Here is an 11,175-nt window from a genome sequence, read left to right as displayed (position 1 = left end):
TTCACTAAACCTACATCTGTGTCATGTTGAGACCATACTTTAACTGGTACTTGTTTTTCCATTTCCATCATTAATTCTGCTGTTTTAGATTCTGGCTTTTCTTTTTCTTTAGTAGTAACCACAACCCTTGGAGTACCTATCATGACAGTAGCACACAAGATTTTTAAGTATATTTTGTTTGGTGATTCGAAGATCAGAGGATTATCTGTTCCTTTCCATTTTACCTGCTCTGCTCTCTTCATCATTGGTCCTAATTCTTTTGGCTGGCTTCCCTTACTTGCATATAAGGTAACGTGGATTTGAGTCTGATACTTGGAACCATTTTTCAATAAAGCTACCTTTTTCAATTTGCATTGCAGCTCCTTCTGGCCCTATAATTATGTACTGCGAATGTAATGGAACTTTTTGTTCTTTTGTGTCGTTTAGCCACTTCTTTTCAAGCTCTGTGTCCCTGCTCTGATCATATATTAGGGTACAGTGATATTCAGTTTTTGGCTCACTTGATTCACAGAGCTGCACTTCAATGTATTTTCCCCATTTGTTTACTGTATCTACTACGTCTTTCCCTAAATCTCCAAACCAATAGATGTTGGCTTGGGGCTCTTGGAGTTCTTGGGGTTTTGTAACAGCCATTTGTTTGATTCCTCTACTGTCTATGAATATTCCCTCTGGAGAGCACCATATTTGTAAGTTCATTTTACATATAGCATCTCTTCCCAACAGGTTGACAGCTGTTTGTTCTGATATTAGAATGGGAATTTTTATTTCTGTGTCTTTTACTCTTATGCTTACTGGAGCCGTCATTGGAATTAGCTGCATTTGTCCCGAGAATCCTACTGTCTTTACATATTTTCCAGACTTGGGAGGTGAGAGGCATAATTTGGATTTATACACATGAACGTAGCTCCAGTATCTAGCATAACTGGTGTTATCTTGCCCTCTATTTTAACCTGCAGCATAGGTTCTTGATCAGCATCAGATGGTATCATTGGAAGCTGACCCCTCCCCGTAGGATCCTCTGGGCAGCCCTAGTAGCCCTGTTGTGGTTCACGTCATGGGTTGTGTGGACCTTGTGATTGAGCTTGGTATTCTTGCTGCCAAGGGTTACTGCTTGGGCTTGGTGGCTGGCCATTTAGCCATGGATTAACAGGGCAATCTTTTTTGCTGTGTCCTGGCTGATTGTATCCCCAACATACTCCTGGTGGTCCATAATTTCTTTGGTTGTTATTTTGTCACCCTCTTCCTCTTCCTCCTAGGAACTCCATCAACTCATGTGTTATCAATTGCTTGTCTCAGGCCTGCTTCATTGAGAATCTTATTCATCTTGGCTCCTCCCAGACATTTAGCTAGCAGGACTTTGATACCTCCAATAGCCAGAAGTTTCCCCATCGTTTCTTCCTCCACCATTCTGTTGGGCCTCATGTGTTCAGATAGAAGACAAAGGCAGGCCTAACACAGTCGTAAAAACCTAACTCAAGCCCCCAAATACCAGGTCGTAAATTATACTGATAAAAATCGTGCCAAAATCAAACAAAGGGAGTCCAAAACAGACTACAAATCCCATGAAGCTGTGCTCACTAAAGGATCGAACCCTCAACTCCTATTGGATGAGGCACACAACAGAACGTCCCTCAACCATGACATCATCAGGAGTAGAAATAACTCTGAAATGCTTCCGGGATTTGCTTCCAGCAACTTTGTTTGCCGACTATAGACGTAGCTCATCACGGCTCTCAGGTGCAACCTCGTGGCACAAGGAAGTAACGTCCAACTTGAAACTGTGGCCATACAATCTCCATCTTGCTGGACGAGTTGAGATTACTCTGTGTTCAACCGAACACTCTAACGGATCCGAAGGAGACTGCCGAGCAATCCGCATCTTCATCCGTTTGCCTGCAGAAGTGAAGAGATTAAAAATTTCTCTTCCATCTTCAGTCAAGTCGACATTTCTGAGTTCTCCGCCAGCCCGCCGAGAATCAACAGCTGTGCCCGCCAACAGAGCGAGGAAACAGCCTCCCGTCATCACACAAGCCTCAAGGAACTGGGTCGGAATTAAAGGATGGATGAACACACATTCTGCATCCTCATGCGATTCAAGTAAGAGGTTTACGTCTGGGCAGTTATAGAATATTATAGTGTGTTATTCTTGTGTTTCAAGGATTTTTGCTTGTACAGTTTACGGACCGCCATGTCCGCTCATTATTAATAGTCAGGGTATTAATTATCACAAATTTGTTTTGCTGTATTGTGGTCCAACCAAATTGGACTGTTGTGCAATTTCGCCATTGCGGGTGAAACCAGTAAACTGAGTTCATCCATTAAAGAGTCAAAGAATGCGGGACTGTTTACAAGCCGTCCACCGCGTCTCTGAGCGATAAACTAACAGCTGCTTTCTCTCCCACGATCGCGAAATCGGCTTTAGGGCCGTCACTTTATTCTCTCTCTCTCTCTCGTACGATAGGATTATCTTGATTTCCATGTCTAATCATATCACTGTTTAGTTTGTAGTTGTAAGTCGGAAGTTTATTGACTGCATTGCATTAATTCTTAATTGATATTACTGCATAAATAAACTTTGTTTATATTACAAAGATAAGTGTTTTGGTTTGTTTTGCATATGCCTGTGTCATGCTGACGGGATGTCAGTGCTCGGATTCAAGCCTTCATTCATTGTTTTTTTTCCCCAGAAATCGATATTCTTCGGATGTCGATTTTCCTAAGAAAACAATCTAATATTGAGACTGTTATACTATCTGGTTGTTAGTCCCTGATTCCAGGGTGGTGCCCCCTTAATGTTAATCCTTATTAATATTCTATTGATTTTTGATAATTGATAATTATCTTTGATGATTGTTGAATTTGAATGATCATTAAGCTAGTGTTAATTTTAATTAATGTTTCATCGATGTTAATAATTAATTATTATCTTTGATAATTGTTGATTTAAAAGATTCACATCAATGTTCTATTGATTTTAATAATTAATAATTGTCTTTAATAATTATTAATTATTGCTAATAACCAAACCCGCTCCTAAACGTAGCGCACTACATTTACTGGAGCCCCATATGAGGTTTTAATGAGTTAGATTCAATTAATTAATTTAAATATTAATTAATAACTACAGAAATAATTATTAATTATTTCTGATAGTAACACTGATCTAAACAACCAGTAAAGCCCTACAATTCTGATCCACTTTCCTGCCCCTTCATGTATGTCTGGAGGCCAGACTATCAGTCCATCTAGATCCTGGTTGGCAAATGGCACATACTGTTCTTGTTTTCCTTTTATTGAAATAGGACACTGCTTTGTCTGTTCACTTGCTGGATCCCTGTCGCTGAAATCTTTGTCACTGGATTGACTCAGAGAGCTCTGCTCATCATCATCTTTTTCACTCAGGTACCTGTCATTTGAATAATCACTTGCTAGGTCCATGTTGCTTGTGGCTCTTATCAATCTGCCCTTTTCACTTCTTCGCCACTCCAGTTTCTCTTTGGGTAGATCTTCAATAAGTAGTCTGCCTGACACTTGTTTATATTCGTTCTTAGGGCTACTTGAGGGGACTCTTGGTTTTAAGCATCTTTGTTTTTCTTCAGATCTTCTTTTTATTGATTTTCTTCTAGCTTCCTTCTTTTCTCTCAACACCTTCTTTCCCGTTTTTATTAACTCATGTTATAAGCCTTCTACTATTTCATTCAGTTCTCCCTCAGGTATAGACACTTCTCTTAACATGCTCTCACCTTCTTGCCACTACTCCTGTTATGATTTGTAATAGGTCCTGTTGAGTATAAATTCTCCCTGTACTTTCATCCATTTGTGTTCCTCCCACACTTTCTCTTGAACCCCTTTCTTCTTCATAAATTAATGCTTCCCTTCCTCTTTCTTCATTAATTCCTTCTTGCATATCATCCTTTATCTCTACCTCACCTATTATTTCCATTGATCCTTTTATGACAGGCATTTGACACTTTTCTATTTGCTCAAGGGGTGGAGCATAGGGTGGAGGCCTTTACATTTTTTCTTCATGTTTATCATCCAATGCTCTTTTTTGCTGTCTTTCATTTTTTAGTATTTGTATTCCACAATTTTTAAACAGCTCTAGTATCCCTTTCTCTTTGTCTCTTTTTTCTTCCCTCTTTTTCCCTTTGTCTTTAGCCTTATGGTTTTTTACTAATGCCTCCATTTCTTTACACATAGCCACATTAAATGTTCCCTCTGCTGGCCATTTTGTGTTCAACCCTTTTGTTCTATTTTCCCACTTTCTAGAAACCTTCCTTCTGATTTCTCTGCATACTGGAAATTCTGTGCACATCTGTTCCACAGGTGTTAATGCCATTATTGTCTGTTATTAAAATATGCTTTTTTTGTGTTTGTTTAACCCCTTTAACCCCAGCTTGTTTTCACTATTGGCCTAGACTTCACTAGGTTGGCCAGATGAGGACAGCTAAAAGTATCTGACCCCTGACATCCCCTGGGCTTTTGCTGGGTTAAGGACTTGTTACTATTCTTTTAAGGAATTTTATTAGTTTTTCTCAGATATTTTAAAACAGCTTTTGTTTGTTTTTCATTCAGTGGTTTTGTAGGTGTCTCCTCTGTTCCTAACCTGCACGAGTTATTCTGCATCCAGATAATGTCCCTTCTTAAGGTAATTATATCAAAGCTCCATGGCTCTTCTACAGCAAACCAGCGACCTGTGGCAGTTATTCCTCCTGCCCAGTGTATAAAAGTAAGAAATGGGGTTAATTCCACTTGACACCCTCCTCATAGAGTCACAGAAACATTTAATTCACTTCTGTCACAATATTCTAAATGAAAGGTTTCAAGAAAGTTAATTAAGGTTTCCCTCTCATCTTTATTTAATATCCCCCTCCCTCTTTTTCCTCTCCTTCTATTTTTATTTTTACATATTTCATTCATTATTTACAACAGTTGGACTTCTTTTATTTTTCATAAGTCATTCATTACAAAAGTTGAGCTTCTTTTTATTTTTGCATAATTCACTCATTACAACAGTTGCATTTCTCTTTATTTTTACATACTTCACTTAGTACAACAATTAAATGCTAATAATCATTTATATTTTACAAGAGTGGGTTTCTAGTTATGTTTAGTTTATTTGTCTCCTCTTTCCTCCATATATTTCCACCCACACATGTCTTATCTGTTCTGGCTCTCTTATGCCAATTCCCACTTCCACCTTTCCTATTGTTCCATTTGTGGTGTAGACTGGCACTATTCCTCCATCACTGTTCCTGCCGAACAACACCCTACTTTCCCACTGCACTGGTCTTATGTCTGAACTGACATAAAGGGTAACATTCTTCAGGACAGATGCTCCTCCTTCTCCTGTTTTTTTCTGTTGAGTGGATTCTGTAATATGGAATTTCACTTTTGAGATTAGGAATGTATACTAAATTGATTGGTATTCTTGTTGTTACCCTCATTTGTCCCCATTGGGTTGGGCTTAACATGTAAGTCCCTCCAATTGTTTTACCAATGGTTCTACTGTTAAATGCTTGCATACTATTGCTGTCCAATTTACCCATGGCCATTCATATTCTATCTCCTTCAGATTTGTAATTCTGACCAATTTTTTCAGTAGTTCTTTCTTCTTTTGTTCTGTTAGTTCTTTTCTTTTTCCTGTATAATCCACATATTCAGATTCCCTCCAGAAGTGATCACTAATCCATCTAGTTTCTATTAATGTCTTTTCTAATTGTTCTTCTGCTTCATCTTGTCTCTGGGGAACAACTTCTCTCTCATAACCTGTTAGTCTCTGCATTTTTCCTTAGTTGGGGAACACTGGAAAGAAAAGAAAATTCTTCTCTGTGCTTATCTATTTAATCATAATTTTCCCTGGATACACACACACACACTAATTAGCCTCTCTGCTTTTCCCTCGCAGCTTGCACAATTAGTCTCTTGTCATTAACCATAATGAGCTTCTTGCTTAATGCTTAATGACTGTACTGTGCATCATGAGTGTCTGTTTTTTGTTTTTGCATGTTCCACACATGTGCTTTCCTCACATGTACAGATCTTGTTTATATAATGTTTGTAAATATTATTACTTCTATTAATATTGAAAATATACCATAATACTCAAAAGGCTCCTTGAGGTTTTGTCAAATTAACAAAACCGTAAGTCTCTACAATTTTCTGGTGCAGAGATATGTGTTTTGTTACTTGTTTTCTAGGGTAACCCCATCTGTTTGCTAGGCAGTTACCAGGGTGATACTTAACAAGGGTCCTTGCCATCCTGAGTGAAGTAAGTCAACCCAGAAGTCTCTACAATTTTCTGGTGTAGATATATATGTTTTGATACTTGGTTGCTAGGGTAAGGCCATGTGGTTGCTAGGCAGTTACCAAGGTGTTACTTAACAAGACATTCTGATCCTGAGATACCCATCTTAGTGATTTTGAATGGATGTCAATGGTGTTTGGATGCTAAGGTGCTCTAAATGGTGGCTAGGGTGTGGCTAAGTAGTTCCCATGATGATACTTGAAGACTGATTGCTCACCCAATTAAAACAAGCCAACTCTCATGTCTCTATGACATTCTGATCCAAAGATATCACACTGTAATTGAAAGCAATATAGCTGGTTGCTATGGTGCTCTAAATAGTTGTCAGGACATGGCTAGCCAGTGAACAAAGTGATTCTTATTGGCTGCTTAATAACCTGACTCAAAAGAGCCAATCCCCAAGTGTCTACGACATTCTGTACTGAAGATATCCTTACCAAGGTGATACTTAACATGGCTACTTGCCATCCTGAGTGCAATAAGTCAACCTGGAAGTCTCTACAATGTTCTGGTGTGGAGATATGTCATTTGTTACTTGGTTGCTAGGGTAACTCCATCTGGTTGCTAGGCAGTTACCAGGGTGATACTTATCGAGGCTACTTGGAAGTCAATGGGGATGGTTGCTAGGGTGCTCTAAATGGTTGTTAGGGTGTGGCTAACCATTAAACAGAGTGATTCATATTGGCTTATTACTAACCTGACTCATAGGAGCCAATCCTCAAGTCTTGAAGACATTCTGTTCTGAAGATATCCTTCTGAGACATTTTGAATAGAAGTTAATGGGGTGGTTGTTAGGGTCCCATAAATGGTTGTCAGGACGTGGCTATGCCATTTCCAAGATGATACTTAAAGAGTGATAGGATTTAAATGAGCCCACCCCCATGTCTCTATTTCATTCTGATTGGTAGATATGATATGACAACTTTCTTGCATTAACTGCCATAGTAGGACAAAAATCTCTTCCCATAGTTCCCTATGGGACTTTTTGGGATGTTTTTTTGCCCCTCTTTTTACCCCCTGGGGTATACACCCCCAAACACAGGGTATGTTTGAAGACGGCTTGCCAGCCCGAATCAAATGAGAGCAACCACACCCAGTTATTCTGATCAGGAGATATGATCCGACTAATTTTTTTCCAATGTTAAGTCAATGGGGCTTTTTGGGACGGTTTTGTTCCCCCCAGGGGTGCACCGTACCCCCAACCCCTTAGAAAAGTCATAGCACGGGTGTCCAATAGGCCGGTCGATTTGACACCCCATTTGTGGGTCTACACCAAACGGTGTGGGACGAGTTAGGTGCCGAAGTTTTGTACGGAAGAATAATAATAATAAAAATAATAATAATAAGTATGTGAGATTATAATAGTGATGCTTTGCTCCGCAAGCACCACTAATAATAATAAGTATGTGAGATTACAATAGTGATGCTTTGCAAGCACCACTAATAATAATAATAATAATAATAATAATAATATGTGAGATTACAATAGTGATGCTTTGCAAGCACCACTAATAATAAGTATGTGAGATTACAATAGTGATGCTTTGCAAGTACCACTAATAATAATAAGTATGTGAGATTATAATAGTGATGCTTTGCTCCGCAAGCACCACTAAATAGATAGGTATATTTCCTGAAGAAAATGTAAGTGGTGCTTGCCGTGGCAAAACTCGTCACATAGCATGTTTTAGCATGTTGCTAAGCACTGCTATTATTATCCTAGCATGTGCTAGCATGTATCTAGTATGTTTTAGCACTTCACTAGGCATTGCTAGCTTGTGCTATTAAGATGCTAACATGTTGCTATCATGTTTAAGCACTTTGCTAGGTGATGTAGCATGTGTTAGCATGGTGCTAACATGTTTTTAGCATGTTTTAGCACTATGCTAGGTGTTGCTAGCATATGTTAGCATGATGCTAATAATAATAATAATAATAATAAATATTTTGAGATTATAATAGTGATGCTATGCTCCGCAAGCACCACTAATAATAATAATAATAATAAGTATGTGAGATTATAATATTGATGCTTTGCTCCGCAAGCACCACTAATAATAATAATAATAATAAAAATAATAATAACAATAATGTTTAAATAGTATATCAGAAGGTTGTAAAAACTCTGGCATAAACTCAACAATCTTTATCGTTTTAAATAACATGGCAGCATTTCTGAGTCATCAGCTGAATGTTTTTCAATGTTTTTCAGTAAAACTGATGAAAAAAATAAATAAAAATTTGGATGTAATGTGTTGGAAAATGAATTGAGAAAAAAAAAAAAAAACATTCTGAGGTATCTTTATGTTCTTGCCGTTTTAATAGTAAATAATAAATATAGCTGCAAGCGGCAATTGTCGGGGGCCAAGCAAAAATAAAATAAATAAAAATAAAAGAAAAATGGCAAAAATAATCTGATTTGAGAAGAAAGATCCTATGGAACCCTAACTCAAACCCTAACTGCCTTAATCACAGTAGCACAAATAGGATTTTCTTAAGTAATAGTGCCCCCTAGCATCACAAATTGCCAATTTTTTTGGCATGTGAGCTGAGAATGCTCTTGTCCATATGTTTTAAGTTTTGTTAAGTTTGAATTTTTTGCTTACAAGATACAGGCCCATTAGTGATTACAGGCCACACCCAAAAATGTATTCACTTATATCTTCCAAACGATTTAACAAATCAAAATTATTTTGATAACATTTGGTCAGGAGGGTGATGTATACTAAATTTTATGCGAATCGAGGAAACGACCTAGGACGAGTTCGATTAAAAGTAGTTATTTCCAAAAAATCAAAGTGGTTGAAAAGTTTTTATGCAGAAATGGAAATCCATGTGACCATATGATCTGGGAACACTGAAGGATTTGGAGAAGCTAAGAAAAATTATTCAGCCTACACGGTTCCGGAGTTATTAGCAAAAACACAAATTAGCTTATTATAGCGTCACCGTGTGGCCGATTCTCACCAAATTTGTTTGCCAAGAATGCATTAAATTGATTGAAAATAATCAAAAAATTACAGTAAAGGCATTTATAATGTTACAATTGACTATTTCTTTTAAAATAAATGCTGTACTCTTCAATTTAGAGACAGACAGATGTACTTGTCTTCTTGATGTTGTGCATCTGGGTTGTCCACTTCTCTCTCTGTCCCAGTTAGATCAAGTTTGTTTTATTCTTTCAAAATAGCAGTACATGGAATAGCCTTCATCTCCCAAAAGAACAATAGATTGATGAATTTGAGGAGAAATACTGTGTTTCTTTTCTTTTCTTTTTTTTTTTTTTTTAAAAACAAAGAGCTGAGATATTCTTCTAAAAATCTTTATTTGTGTTCAGCAGAAGAAAAAAGTTATACACATCTGGGATGGTGTAAATTATGAGAGAATTTTCATTTTTGGCTGAACTATCCCTTTAAGTCTCAGAATTTCCCATCTGATAAAGGGTCTTAGAATAAGCATGCTATGGTTCTAAGTTTGTTAAAACTGATTATAGTATACATTTTTCTGACAATAAAACTTTTTTTTTTTTTAATAATTATTATTATTTGTAGGTTGAAAGATGGAGAAGTATCACAGAGAGAAGATTTACAAGAAAAAGATGCCCCTGCTTTACCTGGTCTGGCTACTGAACACTGTCTTAATAGCTCTACAGTTGCTTCCAGATTCCTGCAGGCTGAGCTAGAACTGAATGCACTGTTACAGACACTGTTCTTTGGAAAACCAGTGCGGTACATGTATAATTCTCGAGTATGCATGGGACACACATAAATGTTATGTGGAGACATACTGTCGAGGAGGACAGAGTGTTCTCTTTCTGGGCATGAACCCAGGGCCTTTTGGCATGGCACAAACAGGGGTAAGAAGATTGTCATGCTTTATTCTGATTTCACATGATCCACTTTGGTTGTCACGATAGGTGCTACATTAGAATAAATTCAGTTAAGACAGTCGCTCTCAATTGTTTAACTCAGGGGTGTCCAAACTTTTTTACTGGGGGCCAGATGCAAAAAGAAATAAGGTGAAGCGTGCAACACACACACACACACACACACACACACACACACACACACACACACACACACACACACACAAAAGGCTAGATGCAACTAGATTGCCACTATTGCATCATATTTAGATCTTGTAATAATAAAGGATATTTATCTCAACAAGAACACTTGATAGAACAGTGATGCAGGGTCAGAAATTAAGGGGGGCTCAGGGGAAAAATACCCCCAAAAGTGACAAAAAATGCCCTAAAGTTCAAAATGTTGGCAAAAAAAAAAAAAAAAAAAAAAAAGCCCTGGGTTCTGTATTTTTTTATTTATTACATCTGATATAGTCCTTTAAATTCTACTTTAAGAGTAGCTTTATATTATGACATAAATGAATGACAGTACATTTTTATATGTTTAGAAAAAATGCCCTCATAAACAAAAAATGCCCCTGAAAATTAAATCCAGTGGGCAATTATTGGCCCCTTGATGTAAAAGTTAATTTCTGACAATGCTATAATGTAACATTATTAAATGAAATATTACACTGGGTAAGTGCTTGTTACTTTCAATGCTCTTGGATTTTCTGTTTTAAATTTTTTAAGTCCATTCAGTGTCACTGCAAAGCACATAGAGCTGGTTCTCATAAGTTTTGGGTGTGGCGCATCATAATAATCTTAATATTTTCCTGCTATGACATGATTCAAGGAATTACACTGTAAAAATATTGTGCTGGTTTTAATTAAAAAAAAAAAAAAAAAAAAATGGAGGCAACTATTTGCGCCAGCTTTTTGAGTATTTTGAACTAAATTTTTTGTTTAACATATCTGACTTCACATGTAATGCCAACTCAAATGTATTAATTTACAGGTCATT

The sequence above is a fragment of the Myxocyprinus asiaticus genome, chromosome 37, assembly GCF_019703515.2.
Source record: "Myxocyprinus asiaticus isolate MX2 ecotype Aquarium Trade chromosome 37, UBuf_Myxa_2, whole genome shotgun sequence".
NCBI lineage: Eukaryota > Metazoa > Chordata > Actinopteri > Cypriniformes > Catostomidae > Myxocyprinus > Myxocyprinus asiaticus.
Note: the sequence above shows the minus strand (reverse complement) of the source record.